Source organism: Malania oleifera, chromosome 5, assembly GCF_029873635.1.
Source record: "Malania oleifera isolate guangnan ecotype guangnan chromosome 5, ASM2987363v1, whole genome shotgun sequence".
NCBI lineage: Eukaryota > Viridiplantae > Streptophyta > Magnoliopsida > Santalales > Ximeniaceae > Malania > Malania oleifera.
Window position 1 is genome coordinate 74802099 of NC_080421.1, and position 18772 is coordinate 74820870.

At 39.1% G+C, this 18772-nt stretch overlaps 1 non-coding gene across 1 annotated transcript; it reads right to left on the minus strand.

The window, feature by feature from the left end:
* Positions 1–4386: 4386 nt before the first annotated feature.
* On the minus strand, positions 4387–4494 carry LOC131156847 (small nucleolar RNA R71). Its single transcript, XR_009137116.1, has one exon. It is a non-coding gene; the product is annotated as a small nucleolar RNA R71 (small nucleolar RNA).
* Positions 4495–18772: the final 14278 nt, after the last annotated feature.

Consider the following 18772-nt stretch of genomic DNA (forward strand, 5'->3'; position numbering starts at 1 on the left):
AATCATAATGGACCTTTCTTTGTTTCAAGGTTTTCGAAGACACTCTTCTACTACTTGACAGTGTTTGACATGATGGATATAAATATAACCCGTAAAAGTCAAGATAGATTGATATTTGAAAGAGAATTCTATGGGATGGTAATTATGAATACTCTATCATGTGAAGGTTCGATGAGATTTTTTAGACCCCAAACATACAAGCAATGGAAGTTTCAAAATATGAAAGCCGAGTTTAGGCAACTCCGACTAGGCACAAAACTTATGAATGTTAGGAAATTGAATGGGTAGGAACATTATCACACAGCTAAAATAAGAAATGATAAAATAGGAATTGACACCAAGACTTGCGTGGAAAACCCCCAAACAAATCGAAGGAAAAACCACGGGCAAAAGTAGAAGGAATCCATTATGAAAAATAATGATACAACTTCTCTCAAACTAGGAGAAACTAGAAACACAGGCTACAACAGAGACACTTTACAAGAGAGTACCTGGTTTCTCTCTCTAAAGGTGGAGTTGGAGATGCTTGGGATGGATATTTTCCTTCACCACCACTTCCCTATTTATAGGGGTTTTGTAAACCTCCTTTTCAAAGCCATCAAATGAATAGTACAACCACCTTTGTAGACTTGTGCAACCACCAAATGAATAGTCCAGCCACCTTTGTAGACTTGTGCAGGCACCAAATGAATAGTGCAACCACCATATAAATAGTACAGCCACCATATGAATAGTACAACCCCTATGTTAGACTTTGAATGCTAGAAATGACTTTACAATTTAACATTCTCCCCCTTAAAGTCATTTTCAAACCCTTTTTTTTTCTTTTTTTTTCTTTCACCCTTTCTAATCTTGCCAGTTTCAAGCCACTTACGTTTCTTTTAGGCCATAAGAGGATCAACACCATATGAACATGTCAGTGTTGATTGGTTTTGTCATAACATCTATTAGGTTGTCTTTGGTGTGAATCTTTTGCAGGTCCACACTTCCTTCTTCCACAACTTCTCGAACGAAGTGATACTGTACTCTGATGTGTTTTTTCTTGGAATGAAAAACCAGATTCCTTGCAATATGTAAGGCACTCTATCTGTCACAATATAGAGAAATTTTCTCTTGATTGTGCCCGAGTTCTTCCAATAGTCTTTTAATCCATATTGCCTCCTTGCAAGCTTGCGTAGCTGCCATATATTTAAACTTCAGTCATAGACAATGCCACAATAGTCTGCAACTTTGATACCTAATTTACTGCTCCTCCTGCAAGAGTCAACAGAAAACCTGTAGTGGATTTTCTTTTGTTAAGATCACCTGCAAAATTTGAATCAACATATCCCCTGACAATAAATTCTAATCCTTCGTAATATAATGCAGCATCTGAGGTCCCTTTGATGTATTTTAGGACCCTTTTCACAGCATTCCAATGCTCTCTACCAGGATTCACCATGAACCGACTGACCGTACCAACTGCTTGAGCAATATCTTGTCTTGTACAAATCATAGCGTACGTTAGGCTTCCCATTGCTGATGCATTTGGAACACGAGACAATTCCATCTTCTCTGCTTCATTGCTAGGACACATACTTAAGGATAATTTATAATTGACAGTAAGTGGGGTAGGAATTGGCTTACAATCTTGCATGTTGAAGCGTCGCAAGACTTTCTTCAAATAATTCTTTTGAGAAAGCCAAATCTTCTTATCTTTTCTGTCTCGGTTAATTTGCATCCCTAAAATCTTGTTTGCTAGTCCCAAATCCTTCATATCAAATGAAACAACCCTGCCCTTTATACGGACCCAGGTGTCACTGATTACGCACCAAAACTGCGTAATTGGGCGTTTAACTCAGGCTTTACGGTTTATATTTTTAATTAAATGTCCAAAATTGTTCAATATTTTAATAAAGTGCCAAAATTATCAATCTTGAACTTTATTGCACTATTCATATAGTTTTGGTAATTTTTTGTCGCAGGAAAATTCTCGGGAATCAAAACCGATACCTGTTCGTATTTCATGCATAACTTTTTCGTCCGAGCTCAAATTGAGAGGATTCAAATTTCTAGAGAAAGAGAAAAGGATCATCGACAACTTTTGTGTTTTGAGTTTTGTGAGATACGGGCTCCAGAAGAGCAGAATTTGTGATGAACAGAGAACAAATAAATTGAAAAAAAAAATTAAAAGAATTGGATAGTTGATGTGACCCGGCCATGCATAGCCGGGTCGGGTTGGCTAATTGGGTAGGGCTTCTTTTTTTTTTTTCTCTTTTTAAACCCCCCAGCGCTGCTTCCATCAAGCCCTCTCACGCTGCCTTGTTCTTCTTCTCCTTCTTCTTCTTCTTCTTCTTCTTCTTCTTCTTCTTCTTCTTCTTCTTTGGTTTGGTTTTTTTTAGTTGTTGTTCTTCTCCTTCTCGTTCTCTCTTCTCCTTCCTTCTTTCTCCCTCTGTTCTTTTCCCTTTCCTTCTTCCTCTTCCCCTGTGTCCCTCTGTCCCTCTTGTTTCCCAACCGGCAACACACCAAACCCAACACAGCAGAGGCTCCTCCTCTCTCTTGGCCAACACCAGCAGCAGCAAGTCTTCCTCTGCAACTTGTTGTAATTTTTCAGCATCCAGCAGCGTCTCCAGCAGAGGACAGCAGCGTCTCCAGCAGAGGCCACACCAACCGAGCAGAGGACAGCAGAACCTTGTACCAACCACTCTCCAGCAGCAGCCGGCTACCACAATACCAGCAGATCTTCTCCTCCACCGCCAGCAACCTGTGAGAAGTACCTTCGACCAGCAACTTCACAGCAGCCCCTTCTACTCCACAGCAGCTGCACAGCTCCAACACAGCCCTCTTGGGTTCCTCTGCTGCAACCCGGCCATTCTCCAACAACCATGCTCTGTTTTTCTCTCTCTCTCACTCTCATCTTTTCTTTTCTTTGTTTTTTTTTTATGTTGCAACGAATGATGTTTTTTTTTTTTTATTTGTTTAAGTTTATTTGAGACTTGGGATTTGAGTATTTGTTAAGGGACTTAATTTTTTTAGTGAAGTGTAATTTTTTGTTTACTCTTATTGTTCTTAATTAAAGTTAGTATTAGATCTAAGGTATTTAAATTAGTCCTGTTTTATTTATCTTCGCTTACTTTACATTTTGATTTTGTTTCTTAAAAAAAAAAATAAAAGATAAAAAAATAATAATAAAATATGAAAAGAAAAAAAAAGGAAGTGTTTTGTTTTTAACGGAATTAGAATAGTCATCTTTTCAAGATTTAATTTTTATTTTTCGAAACTTGATTTAGTTTAGGGTCGGTTTTTATTAAAGTCTGTGTTTTTATCGTGTCTTGTTTTTGTTTAATTCATTAATAATTTAGTTTTAATTCAAGGTTCTTCTTATTAAAGGTTCGTTTTTAATGTTTTCTTAAGTAGGATAGGGTTTCCATTCTTGCTTTTTAATTTAGTGAATGTTAGTTTTAGGGGTTTAAATTACATGTCATTTAATTCAAAGTGGAATTCAACAATCTTGAAAACCCAAATCTGAACTGAGTTCAGTGCATTTTAATTTCGATTGGAAGAACGTAAAATCTGAGATTAAACCGCATTCCCTGAGGAGATGATCTAGCCTTTGGGCTTAATATTACACGACGTAACTCGTATACTTGGGATAGCTTTCGAGCTGCTCATTTTTTCGAGTGAGTCAAGTTTTTGGGGCTGTTGCCCGGGATTTGCCAGTTTTAATTTCAAATTTTGCGTTTTCCCAATTATTTTTTGCTTTTCTTTTATTAAGTAGAAAAAAAAAAGAAAAAAATTGAAAATTGAGAAATTGAAGAAAAAATTTTTTTTGTCTGTTGCCGTGTTAGTGGATTTCTATTGGCGATTGTGATGTTTGATGCCCTGGGTTCGAGATAATTCGAATCGATTGTGTAGACTTTCACCTAGCACTAGTAGGGATACACATAGCACTGAGTTTGACTATTCACCTGTTAGTCCTACGAGTGATTCTGAATTTGAACTGAATAATTTGTTTGGCAATTATTTTGAAGAAGCTATGGCTGCACATGTACCACGTACACTTCAAGATTTTCTACAGCCTGCACGCACATCTACACCTTCATGCATTGTGTTGCCCTAGGATGTCCCGAATTTCACTCTTAAGCATGGCATGTTATCTGTGATTCCCCAATTTCACGGGATGGACTCTGAGAGTCCGTACCAACACTTGACAGACTTTGAGATGGTTTGCACCACTTTCATTAATAGGGCTGGGATTGATGAATACATTAAACTGCGTTTGTTCCCCTTTTCTCTGAAAGACAGGGCAAAAATCTGGTTTAATTCTTTGCGCCCTAACTCTATTACTAGTTGGGCTGAAATGCAGCGTGAGTTCTTACATAAATTTTTTCCTCTTCAGAGAACTCAGTACCTACAGGAGCAGATCAATCAATTCATGCAAAAAGATGGCGAGACATTCCAAGCATGTTGGGAGAGATTCAAGGACTTGATGAACATATGCCCGCACCATGGTTTCGAATCGTGGAGGTTAGCGAATTATTTTTTTACTGCTTTAACCCCTGTGTGCAAACAATTTGTCCAGTCTATGTGCAATGGGATGTTCTTCCGTAAGGAACCAGACGAGGGCTTATCATTTTTAGACTATCTCGCTGAGAGTGCCCAGCAGTGGAACGCACGACCTGAACGGGTGCCGATAGCTGCCCAACCTATTCAAGCAATCAGTGGCGGGGGAAGATATGAGCTTAAAGAGGATACTAGCTTACAGGCCCTTGTAGCTGCGTTATCTAAAAAATTGGAAGTCATGGAATCCGAAAAGTCGAAAGCTGAGATTTGCACGATTTGTGAGACTTCAGACCACAGACCTCAGGATTGTCAATTCTTACCTGTGTTGCAAGAAAGCAGATCTGATCAGGTGTCATCGGCAAATTGGGTTAACAAGACGCAGAATCAGTCGATCTCAAATACTTACAATCCGGGGTGGCGAAATCATCCAAACCTCCAATGGAGAAATGATCAGCCGGGTCCATCATCTTCACGATATCAGCAGGCACCTCAATCATATGCACCGCCTCCGCAACCAACATACAATCCAGTCGTAGCTCCTCCACCGCAGTATCAATTGCAACAGTTTTCTCGGAGCTATACACCACCAGGATTCCAACCACCGTTAGTCCCCATTCCAGTAAAGAAAGCTTCAAATGATAGTGTAGCGCAGGTGGCAACCATGCTCCAGCAATTCATGCAAATGCAAGTTACGACCAATGGAGAACTTAAAGATGCCGTAAGCAAGATGAGTACACAGCTTAATACCCTGGAAAAAGGAAAATTCCCTGCACAACCTCAACCTAATCCCCAGGTATATAGACAGTCACAACAGTCAGTGCACACTGTTTCAGGGGATACATTTGAGTCAGCAAAAGCAGTTATTACTTTGCGAAGTGGAAAGGAAGTTCCCATCCTGAAATGGCAACAGACCAACAAACAACCACACCGACACTTGAGGTGACAAATGAGACAGATAAAGGAAAAGAAAAATCAGACGAGGCCAGCTCAAGTTTAAAAAAGACAGATAATAAAGAGGATGAGCCAGTTAAGGAATACCAGCCGGTGGTCCCATACCCTCAGCGTTTGACATCTGGACAAAAGAACAAGTATCATACAGAGATTCAAGAGATATTCAAGCAGGTAAAAATCAATATACCACTCTTAGATGCCATACAGCAGATCCCTGCATATGCAAAATTTCTGAAAGACCTATGCACCGTAAAAAGGAAACTAAACGTGAAGAAAAAGGCTTTTTTAACTGAGCAGGCCAGTGCATTGATTCTTAGTCAGACTCCATAGAAACTTAGAGATCCTGGCTCCCCCACAATACCCATTATGATTGGTGAATCTCGTATTGGGAGGGCTCTACTTGACCTAGGGAGTAGTGTGAATCTGCTTCCATTTTCATTATATGACCAGCTGGGTTTAGGTGAATTGAAGAGTACTACTATGATGCTACAGTTGGCAGACAGATCTGTAAAGGCTCCACGAGGTATTGTTGAGGATGTTTTGGTTCAGGTTGACAGATTTTACTATCCCGTGGATTTCGTTGTTTTGGATATGCAGCAGCCTTTTTCCACCATTTATCAGGCTCCTGTCATTTTGGGGCGACGATTCCTTGCTACTTCAAATGCCCTAATTAACTGTCGGAGCGGAGTCCTGAAGCTCACATTTGGGAACATGACACTGGAAATGAATGTTTTTAATGCTCATAGGATGTCAAGTGGGTGTGATGACACAGATACTCATGCAGTCGATGTGATAGATGACTTAGACACTTCAGAGCTACTGTCGGTACTCGATGTCGATGTCGCACTTGAAAATGACTCTTTTGCGCAGTTTGAAGGGACTGATGAATTATTGCTAGAATCAGAGGAGCAGATCCCAGATAGTGGTCCTCATATGTTTGATGCGAGTTATACAAGTAGTTGGCGTAAGCCTACATTTGAGGCCATTGACCTACCAGAAATTCTGAAGTCATCCGCAGAAGAAATTCCAACCCTTGAGTTGAAACCATTGCCTGCCGAGCTGAAATATGCTTTCTTGGGTCCAGTAGACAGCACATTCCCTGTGGTAATTTCTTCACACCTTACTCATGAACAGGAAACTAAATTATTGCAGGTACTTCGAGAGCATCGAGGAGCGATTGGATGGACCATTGCTGACATCAAGGGTATCGACCCTTCCATTTGCACTCATAACATCTTCCTCGAAGGAGACGCTAAACCAGTTCGAGATGCACAAAGGAGGCTGAATCTAGCCATGAAAGAGGTGGTAAAAAACGAAGTGCTGAAATTATTAGCTGCAGACATCATCTATCCAATCTCTGACAGCAAATGGGTAAGCCCAACACAGGTAGTTCCAAAAAAATCTGGTTTGACTGTAATTGAAAATGCTAATGGAGAATTGATCCCATCTAGGAAAGTAACGGGTTGGAGAATGTGCATTGATTATCGTAAATTGAATTCGGCTAGCCGAAAAGATCATTTCCCGTTACCCTTCCTAGATCAAATATTAGAGAAAGTAGCTGGTAATTCTTTTTATTGTTTCTTGGATGGATTTTCTGGTTACTATCAAATTGCCGTAGCACCTGAGGACCAAGAGAAGACTACCTTCACATGTCCCTTTGGTACCTTTGCTTTCCGCAGAATGCCATTCGGTCTATGTAATGCCCCTGCTACTTTCCAACGCTGTATGATGGGTATTTTCTCTGATATGTTAGATGATATGTGCGAAATTTTTATGGATGACTTTTCTGTGTTCGGTAAGTCTTTTGAACATTGTTTGACACATTTAATTGCAATTTTGAAAAGATGTGAGGAAAAGAATTTACTTCTAAACTGGGAAAAATGTCAATTTATGGTACGTAGTGGTTTAGTACTTGCGTGGTATAGAAGTTGACAGGGCCAAGGTAGAGCTGATTTCTCAGTTACCTATCCCTAAGACAGTCCGGGATATTCGCTCCTTCCTTGGTCATACTGGGTTCTATAGACATTTTATTGAGGGTTTCAGTAGTATTGCTAAACCATTATGTACCTTGTTGCAAAATGAAACTGAATTTGTGTGGACTGATGATTGTCAACAGGCCTTTGAAATGCTCAAGCGACATTTGACTATTGCGCCTATCATGCAACCTCCTCGGTGGGACTTGCCGTTTGAGATCATGACCGACGCTAGTGACTACGCTCTTGGTGCTGTTCTAGGTCAACGAATTGATAACAAGCCGTCGGTTATTTATTATGCTAGTCGAACTTTGAATGATGCTCAGCGAAATTATACTACCACTGAGAAGGAATTGCTAGCTGTTGTTTTTGCTTTAGAAAAATTTCGTTCTTATGTCATTGGTGCACCTGTCATTATTTTTACTGATCACTCTACTTTGAAATATTTATTAGCAAAGAAGGACTCCAAGCCCAGATTGATCAGGTGGATTCTACTCCTCCAGGAATTCAATATCACCATACGGGATAAAAAGGGCGTGGAAAACGTTGTAGCTGACCATCTTTCTCGGTTGCAGCTACCCGAGGTACTGGTGTCCCCTCCCTTGAATGACGAATTTCCTGATGAACGTCTCTTTGCTGTGTCACGCGCTCCATGGTTCGCCGACATTGTGAATTATTTCATCACCGACCGGATGCCAGACCATTGGCTCACCCAGGACAAGCGTAAGTTCCTAGCCGAGGTAGGGCATTATTATTTTGATAATCCATACCTGTTCAAATATTGTTCTGACCAATTAGTGCGTAGATGTGTTCCAGATGATGAATTTAATTCTGTGATACATTTTTGCCATAGTGGGATATGTGGAGGCCACTTTGCTGCTAAGAAAACTGTTTCAAAAATATTACAAAGTGGACTCTACTGGCCCACCATGTTTAAAGATGTTGAAAATTTTTGTAAAGCATGTGAGGCCTATCAAAAATTAGGAAAAATTACTGCCAAGAATGAAATGCCTATGTCCCCCATATTGACTCTTGAGATTTTTGATTGTTGGGGTATTGATTTTATGGGACCTTTTCCCATTTCTTTTGGGCATTCTTACATTTTGGTCGCTGTGGACTATGTGTCTAAATGGGTGGAGGCAATACCTTGTCGAACCAATGACCACAAGGTTGTCATACGCTTTCTTAAAGAGTTATTTGCACGCTTTGGCATGCCCAAGGCAATCATTAGTGATGGAGGGTCCCATTTCTGTAACAAACCTTTTGAAAAACTCATGCAAAAATATGGTGTAACCCACAAAGTCTCTGCCCCTTACCACCCTCAGACCAATGGTCAAGCTGAATTGGCCAATAGAGAGATCAAAACGATACTTGAGAAAACCGTGCGTCCTAACCGTAAGGACTGGTCAGAAAAACTTGTTGACGCACTTTGGGCCTACCGAACAGCTTTCAAGACAAACTTAGGGATGTCTCCCTACAAGTTAGTATACGGTAAGGCATGTCATTTACCTGTTGAAATTCAGCATCGTGCATTATGGGCTATCAAACAGATTAACCTTTCACTTGATGATGCCACAAGTTTAAGAAAATTGCAGGTATGCGAGCTTGAAGAATCTCGCAGGGACGCTTATGATAATGCTCGTTTGGCTAAGGAGCGGATGAAGTTGCTACATGATAGGAACATCAAGGAAAAGCAACTTTTCCCTTCTCAACAAGTGCTACTCTATGACTCCCGACTGCATGTGTTTCCTGGGAAATTGAAATCCCGATGGGGTGGTCCATATATTGTTGAAAAAGTTCATTCTCATGGTGCGGTAGAGATTGTAAATCCGAAGAATGGCAACCGTTTCACAGTCAATGGACAGCGCCTAAAGCCTTTCATGACCCCATTCGATGTTGACAAAGAGGTCTTGCCTCTGCAAGACCCTAGAGGAGTCCTCTGACCTTTCTATGCTACTGTTTTTATTTTATTTTATTTTTATTTTTATTTTTTCGTTTATTTGTTTTAGTTGTGTTTTTCCCTTTTCTTTCTTGTTACCTTAGTCAATAGTACTTTTCCATTAGTTGTTTACCGTGCACAATTTTATTTCCCCTGCGCTTTCACATTTAGGACAATGTTCCACTTTAGTTGGGGGGGGGGGTGAGCATTTGCATGTGACACTGTGCACGTACACGTACTGGGTTTTTAATTTAAAAAAAAAAACAAAAAAACAAAAAAACAAAAAAGAAAAAAAATTCAAAAAGAAAGAAAAAGAAAGGAGGAGCACTGAGGAATTACACTGCACTATGTCATGCTTAACACTTTGTATACCCTTTACATACTTGCGTATAACTTAAGAATGACACACTTGAGTCAATCATGCATAGTTTTCTCTTTATATAATCTTATGACTCCATGAAGAATCGATTGGTAATACATTCGTGTTAATTTGACTATATAATTTCCTGTATTTACACGGCATCTCACGAGGCTGAATAAACACATTCACGTGATTCATTGCACTTAGGGTTTCCTGTGAGCATTGAGAGAACATCCATGGAGACTATGACACCTTGTGAGATATCCTTGAGCTATTTATCGTCCTTTTGAGCCTTAATATCAAATCAGAGTTCATAGAACTCAATTCTCTTTTTTTGGATGATTCCTTTGTACACTAGTCTCTGTTTTTGATTTGCTAGCCTAGAGGTGACACCTAGTGGGGAGATAGAAACCTAGGTCTTGTAGCCTACTTAAGATGTGAAGGCTGAGCCACCCCTAGAGATAGACTTAGTTCATGAACTCCTATTCGAGCTCAATTCCCATTGATGGTATGAAGATTACAAAAGAAGTGTTATGATTGTCCTTATTGCTCAAAAAAAAAAAAAAAAAAATGAAGAATGAGTAGAAGAAAGAATAAACAATACACATGCGCATGAAATGAAAAGTAATGCCGGCCCAAATACATATCACAAAAAGTCAAGGACGACACATATTTTCCACATATGAAGATGCTTCAACCGGTTAATGCCTCAGATGTATTCACGACAAGTTTGTGAGTAAGTTGATCTAGGGTGGTCTCAGTTGGATATGGCGAGTAGGTGAGAAGATGCTAGGGTGAAGGACCCGACACCTCATAGATAGGCTAGATCCTTTCCTGACTAGTCCACTCCATATACTCAGCGTTGTTCCTTTTAATATGTGGGATGTTTGATTGCAACACTCCTCCTCACATATGATGAGTGAACCCATTTTCTTTGACTGTTTTTGATGGTATACCAGTTAGGCCGAGTCAAAGCGACCGTTCTGTAGGTGTCCACTGGCGTCCTAGGTGTACTGAGTCACACACATCACACACACCTCGAGAGTTTACCTATTTATACTCGAACTTATATGATTGTATTAACTCTGAATGTGCCACTGATTAACTTCATGTGAGTATACTACTCTTAAATGACATATAAATGATGAAACTTGCATGAGTGACGTGCTTTGGAGTCATGTGCATTCAATATGAACGAGCTTGTGTGAAATTCAGTTATGTTTGTATGTGAAGTGGTATAATATTGTCACATGTGCATTGATTTCATGATTACTGGAGTTTGTAGTTGTAGGCACTGCCCAGAGATTCATTCACGTCATTTGCTAGAGACTAGCAAAACGTTAGTTGGGGGGTGTGATTACGCACCAAAACTGCGTAATTGGGCGTTTAACTCAGGCTTTACGGTTTATATTTTTAATTAAATGTCTAAAATTGTTCAATATTTTAATAAAGTGCCAAAATTATCAATCTTGAACTTTATTGCACTATTCATATAGTTTTGGTAATTTTTTGTCGCAGGAAAATTCTCGGGAATCAAAACCGACACCTGTTTGTATTTCATGCATAACTTTTTCGTCCGAGCTCCGATTGAGACAATTCAAATTTCTAGAGAAAGAGAAAAGGATCATAGACAACTTTTGTGTTTTGAGCTTTGTGAGATACAGGCTCCAGAAGAGCAGAATTTGTGACGAACAGAGAATAAATAAACTGAAAAAAAAAATTAAAAGAATTGGATAGTTGATGTGACCCGGCCATGCATAGCCGGGTCGGGTTGGCTAATTGGGTAGGGCTTCTTCTTTTTTTTTTTCTCGTTTTAAACCCCCGAGCGCTGCTTCCATCAAGCCCTCTCATGCTGCCTTGTTCTTCTTCTCCTTCTTCTTCTTCTTCTTCTTCTTCTTCTTCTTCTTCTTCTTCTTCTTCTTCTTTGGTTTGGTTTTTTTTAGTTGTTGTTCTTCTCCTTCTCGTTCTCTCTTCTCCTTCCTTCTTTCTCCCTCTGTTCTTTTCCCTTTCCTTCTTCCTCTTCCCCTGTGTCCCTCTGTCCCTTTTGTTTCCCAACCGGCAACACACCAAACCCAACACAGCAGAGGCTCCTCCTCTCTCTTGGCCAACACCAGCGGCAGCAAGTCTTCCTCTGCAACTTGCTGTAATTTTTCAGCATCCAGCAGCGTCTCCAGCAGAGGACAGCAGCGTCTCCAGCAGAGGCCACACCAACCGAGTAGAGGACAGCAGAACCTTGTACCAACCACTGTCCAGCAGCAGCCGGCTACCACAATACCAGCAGATCTTCTCCTCCACCGCCAGCAACCTGTGAGAAGTACCTTCGGCCAGCAACTTCACAGCAGCCCCTTCTACTCCACAGCAGCTGCACAGCTCCAACACAGCCCTCTTGGGTTCCTCTGCTGCAACCCGGCCATTCTCCAACAACCATGCTCTGTTTTTCTCTCTCTCTCACTCTCATCTTTTCTTTTCTTTGTTTTTTTTTATGTTGCAACGAATGATGTTTTTTTTTTTTTTATTTGTTTAAGTTTATTTGAGACTTGGGATTTGAGTATTTGTTAAGGGACTTAATTTTTTTGGTGAAGTGTAATTTTTTGTTTACTCTTATTGTACTTAATTAAAGTTAGTATTAGATCTAAGGTATTTAAATTAGTCCTGTTTTATTTATCTTCGCTTACTTTACATTTTGATTTTGTTTCTTAAAAAAATAATAATAATAATAATAATAATAAAATACGAAAAGAAAAAAAAAGGAAGTGTTTTGTTTTTAACGGAATTAGAATAGTCATCTTTTCAAGATTTAATTTTTATTTTTCGAAACTTGATTTAGTTTAGGGTCGGTTTTTATTAAAGTCTGTGTTTTTATCGTGTCTTGTTTTTGTTTAATTCATTAATAATTTAGTTTTAATTCAAGGTTCTTCTTGTTAAAGGTTCGTTTTTAATGTTTCCTTAAGTAGGATAGGGTTTCCATTCTTGCTTTTTAATTTAGTGAATGTTAGTTTTAGGGGTTTAAATTACATGTCATTTAATTCAAAGTGGAATTCAACAATCTTGAAAACCCGAATCTGAACTGAGTTCAGTGCATTTTAATTTCGATTGGAAGAACGTAAAATCTGAGATTAAACCGCATTCCCTGAGGAGACGATCTAGCCTTTGGGCTTAATATTACACGACGTAACTCCTATACTTGGGATAGCTTTCGAGCTGCTCATTTTTTCGAGTGAGTCAGTCACTCACTTATACAAAATACCTATACCTATTCAAGATACGTAAAACTCGCCCTAACCAGGGACATACGAGTATAAATCATACATGATTCCGATGTAAATGTCGCGAAAAAACATAAACATCCATTGGGATTTATATCATTCTTATACCAGAGTTTACTAATACATCCACACCATTTACATAAATTCAGACATAGAATAAATCATGTTATTACAACCCTCCAAAAAGGAAAATCATCGAAGTTTAATACAAGATTCAAACGCTTACATAAGCAAACAAAAAATAATCTCCCCAATACTTTTTTCTATTAGGATCTATGTACTGATGGACCTAAAAATAAAGGTTGTATAATAGGGTGAGACACCTCTCAGTAAGGAAGAAAGTGTTACAATAGTGTGTGACTACATATATGCACATTTTCATACAACTCATGCATTTGAAACATTTGTTTATAATACTGTAACATATAACATTTATCTACACGTCAAGTATTTAAATCATGCATATGATTATTAGAACAACGACTAGCTTGTCATACATGTATTGCCTATTTACCCTATGGCATAGGTTGTGCACTAATATCTCCAACAATGCCCTGTTCGTGCAGGCATGTGTCAAGTATCTATATATAGTCTGACTACCCCCATCTGGTTTATTATTTTACCAGTGGTTTCATTACACCTGCTAGCCGACTATCTATGTACCCACACTGATTTTAAACATGAGTGGTTGCACTGTACCCTTCCAGCTAAGGAATTCCCTGCCATTGGAGTTTCTTTCACCTCCATTACTGAAGCTTTTTTCAACTTCTTACGTTGGAGTATCTTTCAACTCCTATTACTAGAGTATCTTTCAACTCCTTTAGTAGCAATTTGTGGTTCCATTTATCATATATACAATTTATAGCAAAATATAGTAACATGTGCAATTCCAGTATTTTCACAAATTCAATTAATCATATCGGGTTCAAACCGGCGCTTATCCACTCGGTTTCCCCTTTTTACATATATACAGCTCGGTGTATAACCGACCTCTGTTTTCCAAATTTTCAGTATAACAAATTGGAACTCCGTTCCCATAATCTATATCAATAGTATAGAAAATTCATACATTTCCATTTCAACATATATCACACGAGTTTAATCCAAAAATCCGCTAAATGATAAAAAGTTCATTAAACTTCATTTAAATGCAAAGTAATAGATTTAGGCATCTCCTACTACAGTTTAAATGCAAATAAGTGATTTTTTGTAAAGTTTGGAGATCGTACGCCAAAATCCTCGTTTTTACCAAAAATCGTAAAATCGTAAAACCGACATTTCTACTCGGTAGAATTTAGAAAATAAGTAGTTAAATCATACATATAAGTATAAACTAGCTTTTTAGTGGTTTAGTTTTCCAAAAAAATGTTGTTGTAATCAAAATCCCCTTACCCAAACTCGAAACGAAACTTCGTATGAAAACAATCCAAACCGACAACCCGAGATCTTGAAAACCTAAAACCACAAAACATAACCTTACTATATTTTTGACTACTATCCAAATATCCAATAAAAATTGAAATCAGATCCTTACCTCGATTTTTGGGAAAACCCGAAAATCTCTGAAATAACAATCCGATTTGCTAAAGTTGTAAAACTTCTCCTTCTAATCCCCGCAGGAACTTCCGCTTTTACAAACGGGCGTCAAACGGCGAAGATCCTTAGAGAGAAAGAGAAAATCGCAGGCTAGAGAGAGAGAGAGAGAGAGCTGTTGGGAGAAACTTAGCTCCTAAGCAACTAGAATGGATATTTATAGGGCCTTTGACCAATTCCAACTCGTCAATGAGGTGGCATCCTCGTCGACGGGTCCACCACACAGCTCGTCGACGAGGCCATCCCTTCGTCGCCGAGTCCAAGTTTTGGATATTTCTCTGATCCGCTCGGTATTTCCTCGTCGACGAGGCTCTGAATTTCATTGACGAGGTTCTGAAGGAATTCGTTGACGAATGTGACACTTCGTCGACGAACCTAGCTATTACAGTTTGGGTTTCTACATCAAACTCCCTAGCCAATTGTGCCTTCAATTCTTGGACTTTTTCTTTGTTGGGGCCTACAACCAACATATCATCCACATACAACAATAAAATAATGAAATCATTATTACCAAACCTCTTATAATACGTACAATGGTCTGCACTAAGTTTGTTGTATCTGAGGCTAATTATGAAGGAATCAAATCTCTTGTACCAATATCTTGGTGCCTGCTTTAAGCCATACTGAGATTTGGTTAACCTGCAAACCAAGTTTTCTTTTCCTTTTTCTTCAAAACCTTCTAGTTGGAGCATGTAAATTTCTTCTTCAAGTTCTCCATGAAGAAAAGAAATTTTCACATCTAACTGCTTTAGATATAAATCAAACACAGCACACATAACCAATATAATTCTGATAGTAGTAAGTCTAACAACTGGAGAAAGTATCTTAAAATCAATACCTTCTTTTTGAGCATACCCTTTCACTACTAGTCTTGCACGATATTGTTCCACCTGATCGTTATCATCTCATTTGATCTTGTAGACCCATTTATTTCTAATGACTTTACGTCCATGTGGTAATGGAGTAAGCTCCCATGTATTATTTCTATATAAGGCTTCAATTTCTTCTTGCATTGCTGCCATCCACAAAGAAACATCAGTGCTACTAATAGCCTCATGGAAAGTTGATGGTTCTCCATCTTTTGTTAGAAGACAATATGAAGTATTGCTTGCCATGACATAATCTGAGTGCCATGATGGTTTCCTTGTTTCACGTACTGAGTGTCGAACTTTTGTATCATTGGCCTCATTTGGTTCTTGTTCCTCATCCTCTGGTGCGGCTTCAAAAGAATCCTTATTTTCTTCTATCTGAATAGTAGTCGTTTACGAAGTGCTGTTGTTTTCTTTATTTTGCATTTCATTTTCTACAAATATCACATCCCTGCTGACTACTACCTTGCGGGCAGTGGGATCCCACAGGTGATACCCCTTGACTCCGTCAGCATAACCCAAGAATATGCATTTCCTGGACTTTGGGTCTAGTTTAGTTCTTTCCTGGGCATTATACATTACATATGCAGGACATCCAAATATGTGAAGAGAAGAATATTAGGCTGGCTTACCAATCCACATCTCCATCAATGTCTTCAAACCAATTGTTGTTGACGGTGATCGATTTATCACACAACAAGCGGTTCTGACTGCTTCAGCCCAGAATGACTTGGCTAGATCTGCAGTCTTTAACATGGCTTTAGTCCTTTCCAATATGGTTCTGTTCATCCACTCTGCTATGCCATTTTGCTGAGGTGTATGCACAACAGTGAACTGCCTTTGAATACCCTCTTGCTTGCAAAATGAAATAAAATTGCTGTCTTTATATTCTCCTCCATTATCTATCCTTAAGCACTTGATTCTTTTTCCAGATTCAAGTTCCACCTGCACTTTGAATTCTTTGAACACTAGCAACACATAGGACTTCCTCTTGATTGGATACACCCATAATGTCTTGGAGTAGTCATCAATAAATGATACAAAATAATGCGCTCCTCCTAGGGATGGAACTGGTGATTCCCATACATCAAAATGAATCAAGTCTAGAATGTGTTTGCTTTTGGCAATAGATCTTTCAAATTTTAATCTATGTTGCTTACTTGTAACACAATGCTCACAAGAAGATAGACTTACTGATTTGAGCCCGGGAAGAAGACTATGTTATGAAAGAATCTTCAGATTATGTTCAGACATGTGGCCAAGTTTACGATGCCACATTATCGTTGATTCTTCCTGGGTTGATACAACTGATGCGTCACCCTATTGTATAGTATTTCCCAGCAATGTGTATAGATTTTCCACGATTTTTTCTGCTTTCATCAATACAAGCGCGCCTTTGACAACCTTCAATATCCCATTTTCAATAAGGGTCTTACAGTTGAGGTCATCTAACTGTCCGAGAGACAGTAAATTTTTCTTCAAGCCCTTCACATGTCGTACCCCTTGAATAGTGCAAATTGTACCGTCGTACATCTTCAGTTTGATATTATTGACACCAGTGATTTCTAAGGCATGATCATTACCCATGAATACAGATCCGCCTGAAATAGGTTCATAAGAGTGGAACTAGTCTCAGCGAGAGGTCATGTGCCAAGTTGCTCCTGAATCCATGATCCATACATCAGTAAGTTTCTTACCACCTTTAGAGATAGTTTCCGCTTCGCTGTACATGATTTCGCCATCACTGAAAGTACTCGCAGTGCATCCTTGAGAAGTGTTCTCCTTAGGAGCTTTCCCTGCATTCTTCTTCTTATGCCAAAAATCGTTCGAGATGTGCCCCCTTCTTCCACAATTGTAGCATTTAAAATTCTTCTTACTCCTTGACTTTGACCTACCATGATTGTGACTCCCACTAGGGCCATGTTCTATTTATCTTCCTCTCGTCATCGGTAGTGCCTCAACTTGTTAAGAACTGGACGATCTGTGTTCCTTGTTTTTGTGTCTAGATTGCTCTTCCAGAACAGCCGCCGCAACATCATCAAAGACTAGATTATCTGACTAAATATTATTTGTAATGTTGAGGATGAGTTGATCATACGAATCTAGCAGACTTTGGAGTAGAAGCTTCGCTTGTTCGTTTGGCTCAATCTTATGGCCTAACGTTGTCAGTTAAGAGAACAACGTATTAAGATTGTTGATGTGGTCCGTAACCGATGTGGACTCATTCATTCGAAGAGTGTAGAGTCGCTTCTTTAAGAAGATCTTATTGTGAAGTGACTTTACCTCATAGAGCTTTGTCAGCGCATCCCAAATTTCTTTTGCTGATTTCTTCTCTGGAATGCTTGATAACACCGAATCTGCTAATGCTAGATGAAGATTAGCGACAGCATTGTCATCCATATCATTCCATTTTTCGTTAATTATCCCTGTTGGTCTGTCTCCAATTTCCGCTAAGCAATTGTCCTTTCTTAGGACCGCCTTCATCTTCAATTTCCATAAGGAGAAATTACCCCCATTGAACTCTCAATTTCGTACTTTGCTACCATTGTAGTAGATAAGATCTGCTCCTCCACTAAACCGACTCCCACTTTTTCACCGTGATCAATACCATATACGTGAATAGTATCGTAAATGAATAGAACTGTATACTTGAACAAATCTCATATACGTTCACAATACTGTAAAAGTATCTGGTGACACGTGTGAATAGTAATCGTGAATAATAACCCCAACCCAAAGGCCGTAACCCAAGGCTTTGATACCACTGTTAGGAAATTGAATGGGTAGGAACAGTATCACACAGCTAAAATAAGAAATGATGAAATAGGAATTGACACCAAGATTTATGTGGAAAACCCCCAAACAAATTGAGGGAAAAACCACGGGCAAGAGTAGAAGGAATCTACTATGAAAAATAAAGATACAACTTCTCTCAAATTAGGAGAAACTAGAAACACAGCCTACAACAGAGACACTTTGTAGGAGAGTACTTGGTTTCTCTCTCTAAAGGTGGAATTGGAGATGCTTGGGATGGATATCTTCCTTCACCATCACTTCCCTATTTATAGGGGTTTTGTAAGCCTCATTTTCAAAGCCGTCAAATGAATAGTGCAGCCACCTTTGTAGACTTGTGCAACCACAAAATGAATAGTGCAGCCACCTTTGTGGACTTGTGCAGGCACCAAATGAATAGTGCAAGTACCATATAAATAGTACAGCCACCGTATGAATAGTACAACCCCTATGTTAGACTTTGAATGCTACAAATGACTTTACAA